Source organism: Octopus sinensis, linkage group LG14 (genome assembly GCF_006345805.1).
Source record: "Octopus sinensis linkage group LG14, ASM634580v1, whole genome shotgun sequence".
Taxonomy (NCBI): domain Eukaryota; kingdom Metazoa; phylum Mollusca; class Cephalopoda; order Octopoda; family Octopodidae; genus Octopus; species Octopus sinensis.
This window is the reverse complement of record NC_043010.1, coordinates 9,237,195-9,256,355: the sequence shown is the minus strand read 5'-3', so window position 1 is coordinate 9,256,355 and position 19,161 is coordinate 9,237,195. Positions and strand designations below refer to the sequence as shown.

The window sequence follows — 19,161 nt, the reverse complement described above, 5'->3', positions numbered from 1 at the left end:
TAGGCTCAATAAAACTGACAAATTTCCTTAAAATTGCTGGCATTGTGCCAAAATCTGAAGCCTCCTGTTTTTGTTTTTTTTTACATGTTTTGCACAGTTCTTTATTCTGTTGGAAATATTTTTCTGGCTCTTTATGTTCTGAGTTCAAATTCTGCCAAGGTTGACTTTGCCTTTCATTCTTTTGGGAAGTCAATAAAATAAGCACCTAGAGAACACTGAGGTCAATGTGATGAACAAACCCCTTCCTCTAAAATTGATGGTATTCTAGCAAAATTCGAAAATACTTATTTTACATGTTTAGCACAAGTTTTTATTCTGTCGAAGATAAATTATTTTTACTTATTAAACATGATCACATTCATATAATTCTCACAATACCGTTTCAATGATATGTATTTTAGTACAATATTGTATATGTTTATTTGTGCATGTATATATATATATATATATATATATGTCGCCATGATAGATCGTTAGCCACTACACACATTTTTTTCTCTCCTTGATTTTTCTGTGTCCCTTTCTGTAGAAGAGCGCAGGCTCAAAACGTAAAAGACTTTTTCTATTCCTGAGCATTATACTAATACATCTGTTTGCTTTGTATACCACCTGTCTTCGTCTTTTGTTTTTTTCGTAACTCTCCCTATATATATATATATATGTATATATATATATATGTGTGTGTGTATGTATGTATGTATGTATTTCTACTGGCACAGCTCACTACAACCCCATAAAACTGCTATTGCTAGTTGGTATCATTAGACTGTAGCTGGCATAAGAGAATGGAAGCTTTTATATGCAAGCTTAAAAGCGTTTCCCATAAATGAAACTTAAAATGTTTTTCTGTATCTATCTATCTATCTATCTATCTATCTATCTATCTATCTATCTATCTATCTATCTATCTATCTATATGTGTTTGTGTGTGTGTGTGTGTGTGCATCTACCTATGCAAGCATGGAACATGGATATTAAATTATGATGATGATAAGGAGGAGGAGAAGGAGAGGAGGTGTGGGGGAAGGGGGGAGGCGGGAGGCAGAGGTGGTGGTGGTGGTGGTGGTGGTGGTGGTGGTGGTGGAGGAGGAGGAGGAGGAGGAGGATGAGGATGAGGAGGAGTTCAACTTCATCATCACACCCTGCACCTCCGCAATAAATTTTTGTTCAAAAAATATTTACAAGCCATGTCACCTTGACTGCTACACCATTCCGAGCCGCAAGTGCACCACTGAATTTCATTCTAAATATCTTGATTTCATTCCCATCCTTGTTTGCCTCACTTCTCTCTCCACCATATTCACAAAGCCAGCCATATCCACTGTATTGTTTGTTGACTCCTTTTTTTTTCTCTCTGGCCCCTCTTGGTGGCTCTTCCCTACAGACATTAAATATGTTCTTGCTGTCATCCCACACAATGATGATCCCTTTGCTTTTGTGCACTATGCTAGACCCCACTACAACCAACCTTTTCCACCTTGTTGAACTCATCCTCACTCTCAGTTACTTCTCTTTTCCAGTGAAACAAACCACCAAATCTCTTGGATGGTTATAGAAAATAGAACAGGTCCCCAACTGTTTGAGCCTATTTCTTGACTATGTCAACCCTTTAGCATTCAGATTACTCTGTCAAATGTATTGCTTATTCATTCACATTGTTTTGAATTAATCATGCAGTACCTCTTTGAGATTCCGTTGATTTGCTTGTTTATTTTTAGAGTGACATTGTAGGGTAAGTGTGAGTGACCAGATCCTGCCAATTTGAACATTAAACAGGTAGAATATTCCAGCCAGATATGTATGATTTAAATGGTAAAGGATTAAAATGCATATTCCAGTTCACTAGACCCACCCCCATACAGATGATTTCACCAATAACACCTCTCTCATCCTTGAACAACTAAACTCATTCATCTCCATTTACAACTCTTTTACCCTTCTCTTGAATTTACTTCTTCCGTCTCTAACACACACTCATCAACAACCTTGTCATCTGTATTTTCATCAATCATCCTCAACCCATCCTCAACCCATCTTCATCACATCTGTCTGCAGCAAACCAATAGAATCCTACTCTTCCCTCAACCCTTTCTTATCTTGTACCAAATGCATCATCTCCTGCTCCCACTTCGTTCACTTCTGCAACCATATTGATGACTTTCATACCCAGTCTTTACATAAGTTGTGTAGTTTTACATGATTTGGATACTTCCTTAGTTTACGGTGTCTTTGCCTGCACTCCTGAAGTCAATCACCCTACAAACCTCTCACACTGTGCCTGGCTCATGAACAATCAGCTCCTCTTTCCACAAGGCGGTGAGCTGGCAGAAACGTTAGCGCGCCAGGCAAAATGCTTTGCGGTATTTCGTCTGCCGTTACATTGTGAGTTCAAATTCCGCCGAGGTCAACTTTGCCTTTCATCCTTTCGGGGTCGATAAATTAAGATATAGACGCACTGGGGTCGATGTAATCGACTTAATACCTATGTCTGTCCTTGTTTGTCCCCTCTGTGTTTAGCCCCTTGTAGGTAATAAAGAAATAGCTCCTCTTTCCACTCCCCATCTTTCAACACTAATTCTATAAGGTACCATCTTAAGACACTTCTGATCCTTCCAATCTGACCTCACTATTTCCCTCCTGTTCCTTAATTTTCTCTCTTCTCTTTTAAATGTTCCTATATCCATTTCTACACTTGCCCTTTCTTTATAAAAATATCCTTATCAAACCTAACAACAACTCCTTCCAAATCTAGAAGCATTTCATCTCTACTGCCAAAATTTACAGTTGCTGCATAAAACACCCTATTATGCAAATCTTGGAGGTGATGATAAGTGGTTGAGACCTTTGGCGATTTGTTGTCCTTGAGAAGACACATCAAGCCAGGTGAAATCGTAACCATGGCCAGTGCCAGCGACACATAAAAGACACTCATGTTGATGACATGTAAAATGCCTCCACTACACTCTTGGAGTGATCAGCATTAGGAAGGGCATCTAGCCATAGAAATCAAGCCAAATCAGACTGGACCCTGCTACAGCTCTCTGGCTTAACAGTCCTAGTCAAGCCATCTAACCCATGCCCACATGGAAAATGGACGCTAGATGATGATGATGATGTTAATTGAACACATTGGTCTCCTATGAGTCATCATTTCTGCTCAGTTGACCATACCTATTTCTTTATTACCCACAAGGGGCTAAACACAGAGGGGACAGACAAGGACAGGCATAGGTATTAAGTTGATTACATCGACCCCAGTGCGTAACTAGTACTTAATTTATCGACCCCGAAAGGATGAAAGGTAAAGTCGACCTCGGTGGAATTTGAACTCACAACATAATGCAGACGAAATACTGCTAAGCATTTCGCCCGGTGTGCTAATGTTACCACTACCCAGTTGTTTTTGGACTTACCTCATATAACGGGTTCTTGACTTCCCCCTCCAACAAGAACAACAACTTTTGTTCGATATAGAAACTTCCCAAACAAATGGATTGGGCTAATTGTCATCTTTATTTTCTGCAACTGCTTAATTATACACACATCAAACACAAAGTCAAACTAAGCAATCGCAATTCAACAAACACACACACTTACATGCACTTACTCTTTTCTTACATGTATACTTATTTCTTTGCTACCCACAAGGGGCTAAACACAGAGGGGACAAACAAGGACAGACAAACGGATTAAGTCGATTACATCGACCCCAGTGCATAACTGGTACTTATTTAATCGACCCCAAAAGGATGAAAGGCAAAGTCGATCTAGGCGGAATTTGAACTCAGAACGTAACGGCAGACGAAATACCGCTGAGTATTTCGCCCCACCTGCAAACGATTCTGCCAGCTCACCGCCTTATTGTATACTAAGCATACAACATGTACAGTCACATGCACATGTTCACACACACACACACATTTATTGACTCAAACCTTTTTAATTACAAGGTTCCACAAATACTCATGCATTAGAACTTTATTGAGTCACTACAATTCAAAAACCATACACATGACACTTAAAATCTTAAAAAGCCACCACAATTCAAAACACAGCTACATAAACAAGGTTGTTGACGAGTGTGTGTTAGAGATGGAAGAAGTAAATTCAAGAGAAGGGTAAAAGAGTTGAAAATGGAGATGGATGAGTTTAGTTGTTCAAGGATGAGAGAGGTGTTATTGGTGAAATCATCTGTATGGGGGTGGGTCTAGTGAACTAGAATATGCATTTTAATCCTTTACCATTTAAATCATACATATCTGGCTGGAATATTCTACCTGTTTAATGTTCAAATTAGAAGGATCTGGTCACTCAAAACAATGTGAATAAATAAGCAATACATTTGACAGAGTAATCTGAATGCTAAAGGGTTAACACAGTCAAGAAATAGACTCAAACAATAAACACACATCATACAGATGCACACAACACATTCAACTTCCACATAGCTAAATACTATCATGCACAAAACAACATACACACCAATAATAAACATAAGTACAACACACACACAGAACAAATATGCACACACACAACATCCGAACGTGGCCGATGCCAGCGCCGCCCCGACTGGCTTCTGTGCCGGTGGCACATAAAAAGCACCATCCGAACGTTGCCAGCGCCACCTTGGCTGGCTTCCATGCCGCTGGCATGTTAAAAGCTCCAACTGATCGTGGCCAATGCCGGACCCCCCCTGGCACCTGTGCAGGTGGCACGTAAAAAGCACCCATTACACTCGCGGAGTGGTTGGCGTTAGGAAAGGCATCCAGCTGTAGAAACTCGGCCAGATCAGACTGGAGCCTGGAGCAGCCCCTGGCTTCCCAGACCCCGGTCGAACCGTCCAACCCATGCTAGTGCAGAAAACGGACGTTAAACGATGATGATGATGATGATGATGACAACACACACACAACTTACACATACACCTAAAACCTGCATGCATGTAGATGCACAACAACCAGCATACATTCATTTAAGATTTTTCTCAATCTTAATTCCCTTGTAGCATTCTCCTGCAGTTAAATCCCCTTTCTTCCACATTCTCTCTTCCACCTTACTTCCTGACAGACAATTGAACACATGTGCGACAATTATTCTGTGTTTTTCTTTCTCTTCTTTTCTCTTTGATTGTTTTTTTTCCACTCTGTTGTAGGATAAATTGGTCCCAAATATCAAATATATTTTTCATTTTCATTGTTAACTGACTACAATTTTGTTTCTGTTGTTTCTTTTTCCTTTTATTTTTTTACTTGTTTCAGTTATTGGACTGCAACTGGGGCACTGCCTTTAAGGGTTTAGTTGAACAAATCAAGCCCACTGCTTAATTTTAACTCTGGTACTTATTCTATTGCTCCCTTTTGTGAAACTGCTAAGTTACAAGGGCATACACAGACCAATACCAGTCATCAAATGGTGGTGGGAAATGGACAAACACATGCACAAACACAAAGACACCCACATACATATGTACATGCATATATATTCCTTAATTCATTTATTCTTTTATATGTTTCAGCCCTAAGGTTGTGGCCATGCTGGGGCATCACCAGGGTAATCACCTTTTAATTGGCCAATTCTATTGTCATCTTAGTTTTGTCTCTATTAAAAATATAGGAAAATTCTTTGAAAATTAAAAAATGTTTTCATATCGGACAGCAATCTCTAAACTCTGGCTTAAGTGCCAATACAGGACAAAACTTTGATCAATCATTTCATTATAATTATCTTTCTGGCAAAGTTGGCAAAGTTGACCTCGGCAGAATTTGAACTCAGAATGTAATGGCAGACGAAATACCTATTTCTTTACTACCCATAAGGAGCTAAACACAGAGGGGAGAAACAACGACAGACAAACGGATTAAGTCGATTATATCAACTTCAGTGTGTAACTGGTACTTATTTGATTGACCCCAAAAGGATGAAAGGCAAAGTTGACCTCGGTGGAATTTCATCTCAGAATGTAACGGCAGACGAAATACCGCTAAGCATTTTGCTTGGTGCGCTAACGTTTCTACCAGCTTGCCGCCTTTATATATATGTATATATATATATATATATAGATATATATGTATATATATATATATATATATATATATATATATATATATACACAGATATGCGTGAGTGTGTGCATGTGTGTCTTCATGGTTGTGTTCGACCCCTCTTCCACTTGACAATGACAACCAGTTTTGGTTCGTTTACATTCCTGTAACCTAGCAATTTGTCAAATGAAACCAATAAAAAAGTACGAAGCTTAAATATAAATACTGAGATTTATTTGTTCAACTAAACCCTTCTAAGCTGTGTCCCCATCTTGGCTACAAACCAATGACTGAAACAAGCAAGAGATAAAAGAAAGAAGACATAGGCATTCATATGTACATTATAGGCTTCCACACAGTTTCTATCAAACAGTTTCAAGTCATTAGTCAACCTGATACTACAAGTAGAAAATACGTGATTTCGAACCAAAATTCTTTATCATGTTGCCATGTTTGCATCATGTTGCCATGTTCGCATCATGATGCCATGTTCGCATCATGTTGCCATGTTCGCATCATGATGCCATGTTTGCATCATGTTGCCATGTTCGCATCATGATGCCATGTTCGCATCATGTTGCCATGTTCGCATCATGATGCCATGTTTGCATCATGATGCCATGTTCGCATCATGTTGCCATGTTCGCATCATGATGCCATGTTCGCATCATGTTGCCATGTTCGCATCATGATGCCATGTTCGCATCATGTTGCCATGTTCGCATCATGTTGCCATGTTCGCATCATGTTGCCATGTTCGCATCATGATGCCATGTTTGCATCATGTTGCCATGTTCGCATCATGTTGCCATGTTCGCATCATGATGCCATGTTCGCATCATGTTGCCATGTTTGCATCATGTTGCCATGTTTGCATCATGTTGCCATGTTCGCATCATGTTGCCATGTTCGCATCATGATGCCATGTTTGCATCATGTTGCCATGTTCGCATCATGTTGCCATGTTTGCATCATATTGCCATGTTTGCATCATGATGCCATGTTTGCATCATGTTGCCATGTTCGCATCATGTTGCCATGTTCGCATCATGTTGCCATGTTCGCATCATGTTGCCATGTTTGCATCATATTGCCATGTTTGCATCATGATGCCATGTTTGCATCATGTTGCCATGTTCGCATCATGTTGCCATGTTCGCATCATGATGCCATGTTCGCATCATGTTGCCATGTTCTCATCATGTTGCCATGTTCGCATCATGATGTCATGTTCGCATCATGATGCCATGTTCGCATCATGTTGCCATGTTCGCATCATGTTGCCATGTTCGCATCATGACGCCATGTTCGCATCATGTTGCCATGTTTGCATCATGTTGCCATGTTCGCATCATGTTGCCATGTTCGCATCATGATGCCATGTTCGCATCATGATGCCATGTTTGCATCATGTTGCCATGTTCGCATCATGTTGCCATGTTTGCATCATATTGCCATGTTTGCATCATGATGCCATGTTTGCATCATGTTGCCATGTTCGCATCATGTTGCCATGTTCGCATCATGATGCCATGTTCGCATCATGTTGCCATGTTCGCATCATGTTGCCATGTTCGCATCATGATGCCGTGTTCGCATCATGATGCCGTGTTCGCATTATGTTGCCATGTTCGCATCATGATGCCATGTTCGCATCATGTTGCCATGTTCGCATCAGGATGCCATGTTCGCATCAGGATGCCATGTTCGCATCATGTTGCCATGTTCGCATCATGTTGCCATGTTCGCATCATGTTGCCATGTTCGCATCATGTTGCCATGTTCGCATCATGTTGCCATGTTTGCATCATGTTGCCATGTTTGCATCATGTTGCCATGTTCGCATCATGTTGCCATGTTCGCATCATGTTGCCATGTTTGCATCATGTTGCCATGTTTGCATCATGTTGCCATGTTTGCATCATGTTGCCATGTTTGCATCATGTTGCCATGTTTGCATCATGTTGCCATGTTTGCATCATGTTGCCATGTTCGCATCATGTTGCCATGTTTGCATCATGTTGCCATGTTTGCATCATGTTGCCATGTTTGCATCATGTTGCCATGTTCGCATCATGTTGCCATGTTTGCATCATGTTGCCATGTTCGCATCATGTTGCCATGTTCGCATCATGTTGCCATGTTCGCATCATGTTGCCATGTTCGCATCATGTTGCCATGTTCGCATCATGTTGCCATGTTTGCATCATGTTGCCATGTTCGCATCATGTTGCCATGTTTGCATCATGTTGCCATGTTTGCATCATGTTGCCATGTTTGCATCATATTGCCATGTTTGCATCATATTGCCATGTTTGCATCATGTTGCCATGTTTGCATCATTTTGCCATGTTTGCATCATGTTGCCATGTTCGCATCATGTTGCCATGTTTGCATCATGTTGCCATGTTTGCATCATGTTGCCATGTTTGCATCATGTTGCCATGTTTGCATCATGTTGCCATGTTCGCATCATGTTGCCATGTTCGCATCATGTTGCCATGTTCGCATCATGTTGCCATGTTTGCATCATGTTGCCATGTTCGCATCATGTTGCCATGTTCGCATCATGTTGCCATGTTTGCATCATGTTGCCATGTTCGCATCATGTTGCTATGTTTGCATCATGTTGCCATGTTTGCATCATGTTGCCATGTTTGCATCATGTTGCCATGTTTGCATCATGTTGCCATGTTTGCATCATGTTGCCATGTTCGCATCATGTTGCCATGTTTGCATCATGTTGCCATGTTCGCATCATGTTGCCATGTTCGCATCATGTTGCCATGTTTGCATCATGTTGCCATGTTTGCATCATGTTGCCATGTTTGCATCATGTTGCCATGTTTGCATCATATTGCCATGTTTGCATCATGTTGCCATGTTTGCATCATGTTGCCATGTTTGCATCATATTGCCATGTTTGCATCATGTTGCCATGTTTGCATCATATTGCCATGTTTGCATCATATTGCCATGTTTGCATCATGTTGCCATGTTTGCATCATGTTGCCATGTTTGCATCATATTGCCATGTTTGCATCATGTTGCCATGTTTGCATCATGTTGCCATGTTTGCATCATGTTGCCATGTTTGCATCATGTTGCCATGTTTGCATCATGTTGCCATGTTTGCATCATGTTGCCATGTTTGCATCATGTTGCCATGTTTGCATCATGTTGCCATGTTTGCATCATGTTGCCATGTTTGCATAATATTGCCATGTTTGCATCATGTTGCCATGTTTGCATCATGTTGCCATGTTTGCATCATGTTGCCATGTTTGCATCATGTTGCCATGTTCGCATCATATTGCCATGTTTGCATAGGCACAGGAGTGGCTGTGTGGTAAGTAGCTTGCTTACCAACCACATGGTTCTGGGTTCAGTCCCACTGCGTGGCACATTGGGCAAGTGTCTTCTGCTATAGCCTCGGGCCGACCAATGCCTTGTGAGTGGATTTGGTAGGTGGAAACTGAAAGAAGCCTGTCGTATATATGTGTATATATATATATGTATGTGTGTGTATATGTTTGTGTGTCTGTGTTTGTCCCCCTAGCATTGCTTGACAACCGATGCTTGTGTGTTTATGTCCCCGTCACTTAGCGGTTCGGCAAAAGTGACTGATAGAATAAGTACTGGGCTTACAAAGAATAAGTCCCGGGGTCGATTTGCTCGACTAAAGGCGGTGCTCCAGCATGGCCGCAGTCAAATGACTGAAACAAGTAAAAGAGTAAAAGTTAAAGTAAAAAGTTTAATATCAGATGCCTGGTATATGTTGATAGCAATATCGCACACGTTTTCAGAACTCTGAATATTATTTGTAATTCAGAAATACATTTTGTTCCAAGTTTCTACTCAAGTAAACAGAACAGAATAGTCAATGGATGAGGATCTTGTAATATCTGTCGGAAATTTGCACAAATTTGGAACAAAACATATTTGCTCTGTCATCAAAGCTAATGGCTACATGGAGTATTTCACTGAAGCCAGACATGTTAATGGCCACTATAAGAGTTTTGGTACTGCATGATACACAAATTACATGACACATATCTGCATTTAGCTTCAGGAAAACAGACAGGAAAATATTACTGATGGGAGTAAATATGAAGCCAGGTAGCAACCAATTCAGAAAATATGGAATCCTGGAATGTTTTGGATTTTTCTAATGATTTATCAAATAATTTTCATATTTAGTTTGTAGTTTATAAATGATCTATGTTTAGGTTTGTGTGTCGGTGTGAGTTGGCAAAGGCAAATATATACAGTATATTCAATTGCGTAGTGCATGTGTGATTCTGTAGGCATGTCTGTTTGTGTGTGCAATATGAAAGAAGGAGAGAGTGAGAGAGAGAAAGAGAGAGAGGGAGAGAGAAAGAGGAAGAGAGAGAGGGAATGTGTGTGTGTACTTGTGAGTGTGTATATGTGTGTATATTGTACACATCTATGTCAGACATCTTGGTAAACTAAACGTTTTACTCACACATAATGTTTTTATATGCTTGATGATTGCTGTTCACAAGAAACTTTATATATGAGGAAATAATCCAGACTATACACACACAAATGTGTGTGTGAATATATATATTTATAAGCCTATTTATGTATGAATCCTTGCCTGAATGCGTGTGTACATGTGTGTAAGCATGTACATGCTCATGCATGGGTACGTGTATATACTTACTGGGACTGTCGACTTGATTGTAACTAATTGTGCCAGAGTTCAAATTTCAGCCAAAGATTTACCAGTCCATTTCTTTATATAGTCTGTCCACCTCTCTTTCTTCCTTGTTCAAGGTTCCTTGAGAAATGGACTTTGCAAGAACACAGGATGTTGCAACATGGCCACATCTCATCTCAACTGTCTTTCTTTAACTGTTATGAGAAAATGTCCTTGGGGTTCAATGTGATGTGGGGTAGTTTTGCAAGACTGCTCACTTACGATGTGGTACACATTATGATGTGTGGTGCCCAAGTTATTTATCAACGTCTCATTATTACTGCCTATATTTTTTTCTGTAGTCATAGCCTGTATCTATTATGCATATAGAAAGATGGAGAGTCTCAAAGTTTGCACACACACACACACATGTTTGTGTGGTAGTATGTATGAGAGGAAAATACAGTATGGGAGAATAAAGAAAAGATAATTATATCTGAAGACATAAGACAAGTCCTGGTACACTTTCATTAATACTACCATCACAACAATTTTTTCAAGTTATGACATTACCATACAATCCTTACAATCCATTCAACGATTCTGGGATTATGTTTTGGGTAATGATGATAGTTTTTGTAGTTGTGGTGTTGGTACCAGTGGTGGTAGTAATAATGTTGCAGTTATCACCACAGTACTAGTGGTGATTGTGGTGATGGTTATAGCTCTACAGCAGTTGCTGATAGCAATGGTAGTAGTAGTAGTGGTAGAGTTGTTGTTGTTGTTGGTGGTAGCAGTAGTAGAAGTAGTAATAGTAATGGTGATAGGGGGTAGTTATACAACTGATAGAGGTTGTAGTAGTGGTAGTTCTACTAGCAGTGATAGTAGTAATGTTGGTCATCATCATAGTAGTAGTAGTAGTAGTAGTAGTAGCAGCAGCAGCAGCAGCAGCAGCAGCAGCAGCAGTAGTAGTAGTAGTAGTAGTAGTAGTAGTAGTAGTAGTAGTAGTAATTGCAGTAGTAGTAATAGTAGTAGTAGTAGCAACAGCAGCAGCAACAGTAATGCTTTGTTATCTATATTTACACATCTTGACTATACTAAGATATGAAAGAAACAGCAACTTTTACTCTGTTGCCTATTGTTATTCTTTATGATCAAAGGCATTCCATCAATGACCATCTTGATTACTTTATCATGGACTGCATTTCCTAAAGTGGTGACCGTGGTGATGACAATTGGGTGATGGTGCTTACATCCTACAACTACCACTACTACTTCTACCAACATCACCACCACCACCATGACCATCACCACCACCACCACTGCTACTACCACCACCACTAATGGTGCTAACACAGACATGTAGATAAATGAACATCGATAGTCATGACTGCCAAATGATCGCATCCCCACCTTCCCAAACATGCATTTGTATTTGAAACAAAAGATATAAGAAAATACCCTCGAGAAGTCCATGCAAAACTGAAGGATTTTTGAGAATTTGTTTTATCATCTTAAAACTCTATGTTTGTGTGCATCCTTCACACACACACACACACATGTATATATATGTATATATATATATATATATATATAGATATATATATATATATATATATATATATATATATACATATATATACATATATACATATATACATATATACATATATAATTATATATATATATATGTACATATGTATATGTATGTATGTATATATGTATGTATGTATAAATATATATATATACACACACACACACACACATATATATATATATATAATATACATCTGTGTGTGTTATGTGTGTGCGTGTGTGCATGTATAAATATATGAAAATAATAAAGGTAGAAAATTTAGAAGAATATTTTACCAGTGGCCAGCATGCGTAATGAAGTCAGAAGACAACATATTTTTCATATAAATTAATGTACGTTTTTTATACACAAAAGAGGTGACCTTTAACAGAACACCTTACATGATGGAAGGGGTAGTTAAAGCCCAAACCACGAATAAGAGTAATTTCAAAGAGAATGAAAAATAAAAACACCTCAACAGTTACCCTTGTACTCAAGTTTCTGCATCAATGTGCAAATAAATTAATTTGCCATCCGTGCTTCTTCAGTAAGGATACTAAGATTAATGCATGTTTATTGAACACTGAAGACAAACATGTTCCATCCATATATATTCTAATTTTTCAAATTCACCACGCATGTGCAGCTACAATCAGCAGCAAATAATGATTAGAATTAAAACTGTGTAACTCTCTTGTGTATAAAAACGTACACTAATTTATATATATAAATATATATATACATATATATACATACATATATATACACATATATATATAAGCATATTTTTTCATATATATATATGTTTATATGTAAATAGACACACACACACACACACACACACACATACATACATATACAAGACATAACTACACTGAAGGCTGCACCACAACCAATTCTATTGTATCTCACCTGTGAGGGATTAATGCAAGATGTGTTGAAACGACTGTTGTGATTAATAAACAACATAAATTCCTCTTTCTGTTTTTCTCATGTGCATTATATATATATATGTATGTATGTATGTATGTGTGTATATATATATATATATATATATATATATATATATACGGATGTGTGTGTATATATATATGGCACGTAAAAAGCACCAACCGATCGTGGCCAATGCCAGCCTCCCCTGGCACCTGTACCGGTGGCACGTAAAAAGCATCCACTACACTCACGAAGTGGTTGGCGTTAGGAAGGGCATCCAGCTGTAGAAACACTGCCAGATCAGAGTGGGCCTGGTGCAGCCTCCTAGCTTCCCAGACCCCAGTTGAACCGTCCAACCCATGATAGCATGGAAAACGGACGTTAAACGATGATGATGATGATGTATGTATGTGTTTGACTGTTTTGACATTGTATGATAGTCGTAAATGAGTGTCACTGTCATACAGGCAGTGTCATTCATTTCCAATATTCTGTGTAAACATATTTGGTGATGGAGAAATAGTATCTTCCTTGAAAACAGGTGAAAGTTGGCAGCAGGGAGAGTATCCAATTGGAAGAAATTTTGTTTCAAGAAGCTCCATCTGATCCATGCAAGCATGGAGAAATGGATATTAAGATGAGGATGATGATGAAGAGGGGAAGGGGAAGGAAAATGGAGGATGAGGAGGAGTTGGTGGAGGAAGCAGAGGGGAGGAAATCATAATCAGGAAGATAAAACATGCACATATACCAATATAAATATACATACTTGCATAGATACAAACATACACACACAAATCCAGCCAGCCATTCATCCATATATATATATATATATGTATATATATATATAAAGTTAATCCAAACATGAAAACACAAAGAGAAAACACAACGCGAGGACGTGGAACAAATATAGTATTATTGGACGCTCAGGAAAGAAGGAAAGAAGGAGGGTTTAACGTTTCGTGCGGAGCTCTTCATCGGAAACATAGGAGAAGGAAAGATCCAGAGAAGGGATCGCTATATATATATACTGCAAATTTAGGGTGAATACTTGATAAGTGTAAGCACCTGTATATGCCAGCTAGTGGCAGAGATCCTTTGTGTTCTGTTTTTGATTTTATTTGATATATATATATATATATTATATATATATATATATAATATATATATATATATATATACATACATACATCCATACATATATATACGTCAATCCATCCATTCATACATATATTCATACACATATATTCATACATGCATATATACATAAATGCATGTGTGCCTAAAGAGATACCTACGCACATACAAACATTCATTTATACATGTATTCATAAAGAAGAGAAGAGAGTCTGGCAATTCTATACATTAGGTGTCCATCATCTTCATAAATAATCTACATCTACTCAGCTACCTACTTATTTTGTTTTAGAAGCTAGATTCAGTATACATAATTAACAATTTTTTGTAGAATCTATACATTTGCTGATATACAGAATTGTGATATTATTTCATTTAAAAAATGTGAAACTATATGATAATCTTCGACTTTGATATATGGATGTACATCTTTCAGCTTAAGCTTAATTCTGCTGGATAAGATAAGAATAATACTGATAAGACTTAGTAATTTATGAAAATTTTATAACTGTAATGGAAAGATATTTTCGTTGACAGACTGTGAACAAATATGTCCTAATGGATAATATATTGTGTTCACCATCTCAAGATCATGACTTTAACTCTTGTACTGGGCTCTTTTACTCTTTTACTCTTTTACTTGTTTCAGTCATTTGACTGCGGCCATGCTGGAGCACCACCTTTAGTCGAGAAAATCGACCCCGGGACTTATTCTTTGTAAGCCCAGTACTTATTCTATCGGTCTCTTTTGCCGAACCGCTAAGTGACGGGGAAGTAAACACACCAGCATCGGTTGTCAAGCAATGCTAGGGAGACAAACACAGACACACAACACATACACACACATACACACATATATATACACATATACGACAGGCTTCTTTCAGTTTCCGTCTACCAAATCCACTCACAAGGCATTGGTCGGCCCAGGGCTACAGTAGAAGACACTTGCCCAAGATGCCACACAGTGGGACTGAACCCGGAACCATGTGGTTGGTTAGCAAGCTACTTACCACACAGCCACTCCTGCGCCTAAAAAAGAAACTAGCACGAGTGGGGCTCGAACCCACGTGGACACTTGTCCATTGGAACTTAAGTTCAACGCCTTAACCACTCGGCCATCGTGCTGTGCATAATGTCCTTCAGCAAGGTACTTCAGTTCATGTTGTTCCAGTCTGCATCCCTGAAATGATAGTTAGCTAAGTGCTGGTGCAGCCCTTGCTCTGCCCAGCAGCCACATACTAGAAATTCTGCTGAGTAGAGTGGAAGAAGGAATAATTTGCAAAATTGTGGTACATCATACTAAATCAAACCTACTTGCATGTGATGACTCTATGGATGTTTAACCCTATCTTGCCATGTTCCTGGTATAATGGGAACATCCCCTAAATGTAATCTCTACCAGATTCCCATTAAAATAGTAAAGAACAACAAACACAAGTAGACAAAGAAGATAAAACACTAAAAATAGACAAATCCTCACACTGCAGCTTTGTAATCAAGTGTGTTTATGATTCATTGTTAATGAGGTCTTCCATACCTGTTGTTTACTTTTGTTTTTAATTGGAAAAAAAGGGGGCTGTTTTTGCAATGAAACAAGCATGTAACAAACCCAGCACTTCATCTGGTAAATTAGCAAGGTCCAGACACTTTGCAGTTCAGGAAATTCATCATCATCATCATCATCATCATCGTTTAGCGTCCGCTTTCCATGCTAGCATGGGTTGGACGGTTCAACTGGGGTCTGTGAAGCCAGAAGCCTGCATCAGGCCCAGTCAGATCTGGCAGTGTTTCTACGGCTGGATGCCCTTACTAACGCCAACCACTCCATGAGTGTAGTGGGTGCTTTTTACGTGCCACCCGCACAGGTGCCAGACAGAGCTGGCAAACGGACACCGACGGATGGTGCTTTTTACGTGCCACTGGCACGGGGGCCAGGCGAGACTGGCAACGGCCATGATCGGATGGTGCTTTTTACGTGCCACGAGCATGGGGGCCAGGCGAGGCTGGCAACGGCCACAAACGGATGGTACTTTTTACGTGCCACCGGCACGGGGGCCAGGCGAGACTGGCAACGGCCACGAACGGATGGTGCTTTTTACGTGCCAATTATTAATGATATTAATGATAGTAATGATATTTACGTGCCAATTATTAATGATATTTATTCTTCATACAAAGTGTTTACCCTCACGCTCTCACAGGCAATGAGAGTGATGCAGACAATCAAACCGTTGAAGAAATGAGGAAAGTAGTAATTCGGGGGAACAAATACAGTAGCTGAGAGAAAGCCCTATTGTGTCTATTAGTTTGCCTGCAACTATTACTCTTGAGCTGCATAGGCAACAATTTATCCGTGCCAGTGGCACATAAAGGGCACCATTCGAGTGTGATCGTTGCCAGCTTCGCCTTACTGGCACTTGTGCCCCATGCTAGTGGAGTGCTAAGAGCACCATCTGAGCGTGATCGCTGCCAGAGCGGCTAACTGGCTTCCGTGCCGGTGGCATGTAGGAGGCACCATTCGAGCGGGATCGTTACCAGCATTGCCTTACTGGCACCTGTGCCATTGGCATATGTAAAATATTTGAGTGGGGTCGTTGCCAGTACCGCCTAACTGGCCCCCGTGCCTGTGGCATGTAAAAGCACCCACTACACTCTCGGAGTGGTTGACGTTAGGAAGGGCATCCAACTGTAGAAACTCTGCCAGATCAAGACTGGAGCCTGGTACAGCCATCTGGTTGCCAGCCCTCAGTCAAACTGTCCAACCCATACTAGCATGGAAAGCGGACGTTAAACACTGCCGCCGCCGCCGCCGCCGATGATGATGATGAAATCCAGGCCTAAGAGGGTTAATCACATCCTTCAACATTTCTGGGATAAATAATAATGGCAGCTGGCTTTGCCTTTCATTATTCCAAAGTCAATTAACTAAGTATGGATACACTGTGTGACACCTTGGGCAAGTGTCTTCTGCTATAGTCGTGGATCAACCAATGTCTTGCAATTGGCTATGATAGACAGAAATTCTGTGAAAGTCTGTTATATATATGCATGTGTGTTTGTTGAACCCACCACCATTTGACAACCAATATTTGTTTGTTTATGTCCCTGTAATCTTGTGCTTATGCAAAGGATACTGAGATCAATGAGTTTGACAAATACTCTCCAAGGTGGTGCCTCACCATGGCCACAGTCCAATGGCTAAAACAAGTAAAGATATATAAAATGTTAAACATAGGTGCTGGTGTGGTTGTGTGGTAAGAAGTTTGCTTCCCAACCACATGGTTCTGGGTTCAATCCCACTGTGTGACATCTTGGGCTGACGAAAGCTTTGTGAATGGATTTGGTTAATGGAAACTGAAAAAATCCCATCATGTGTGTGTGTGTGTGTGTGTGTGTCTGTGTTTATACCCAACCACCTCCTGACAACTGATGCTGGTTTGTTTACATTTCTGTAATTTAGTGATTAGAATAAGTATCAGGCTTAAGGCACCCATGCCAGTGACACGCAGAAGGCACCCATGCCAGTAAAACATGAAAGGCACCTGTGCTGGGGACATGTAAAAAGCACCCATACTAGTGACACATAAAAGACACCCAGTACACTCTGTGGAGTGGTTTGCATTATGAAGGGCATCCAGCCTTAGAAACCAAGTCAAAACGGACTGGAACCTGGTGCCGCTCTCCATCTTACGAGCTCCAGTCAAACCGTCTAACCCATGCCAGCATGGACAATGGATGCTAAATGATGATGATGACTAGGGTTGGTTCATTTACTCTTTTACTTGTTTCATTCATTTGACTGTGGCCATGCTGGAGCACCTCCTTTAGTCGAGCAAATTGACCCCAGGACTTATTCTTTGTATGCCTAGTACTTATTCTATCGGTCTATTTTGCCGAATCGCTAAGTTACAGGGACATAAACACACCAGTATCAGTTGTCAAGTGATGTTGTGTGGGGGACAAACACAGACACACAAACGTATAAAGACACACACAAACACACACACACACATATATATATATATATATATATATACGACAGGCTTCTTTCAGTTTCCACCTACTAAATCCACACACAAGGCTTTGGTTGGCCCAAGGCTATAGTATAAGACACTTGCCCAAGTTGCCAAGCAGTGGGACTGAACCCGGAACCATGTGGTTGATAAGCAAGCTACTTACCACACAGCCACTCTTACACCTATTTGATAAAAATCTGTTCAAGGTGGTGCCCCAGTATGGCTGCAGTCAATTGAGTGATACAGGTAAAGATAAAAGATAAGAGATAATAGCTTGTCTTTAGTTCCCTTCTTTATAAAATTTCAGGCCTTGTACCGTTGTAAGTAATCAATATCGAAAAAACTTAAAATATAAAAATTATTAAATGACAGACTAATGCAAGGATTATCGATTTGCCTTACTCAAACCATTATTATGATCTATAATTACCAAAGCTGTCATCTATAAAAGAACATGGCCAGATGGTTAGAGCATTATATTCATGAGTGTTAGGCTGTGTGTTTGATTTTTAAATTAGATGGCATGTTGTGTCCATGAGCAAAGCACTTCATTTCTTGTTGCTTCAGTACATCCTCCTCCTCCTCCTCATCATCATCATCATCATCAACAACAACATCATCATCATGGTCATCGTCGACATCATTATCATCATCCTCATTATCATCATGGTCATCATGATAACAATCATCATCATCATCGTCGTTGTCATCATCATCATCATCATCATCGTCGTCATCGTTATTATCATCATCATTCTCATCAAAGTCATCATGATAACAATCATCATCATC

The 19,161-nt window shown here is 39.7% G+C and overlaps 1 protein-coding gene and 1 non-coding gene across 4 annotated transcripts in view; one reads left to right on the top strand and one right to left on the bottom strand.

Moving 5' to 3' along the window:
- Window positions 1-19,161, top strand: part of LOC115219480 (protocadherin gamma-A11) — a 113,384-nt gene that overhangs the window by 48,425 nt on the left and 45,798 nt on the right. The gene's annotated exons all lie outside the window — the stretch shown is intronic.
- Window positions 15,396-15,478, bottom strand: Trnal-uaa. The gene has a single exon. It is a non-coding gene; the product is annotated as a tRNA-Leu (tRNA).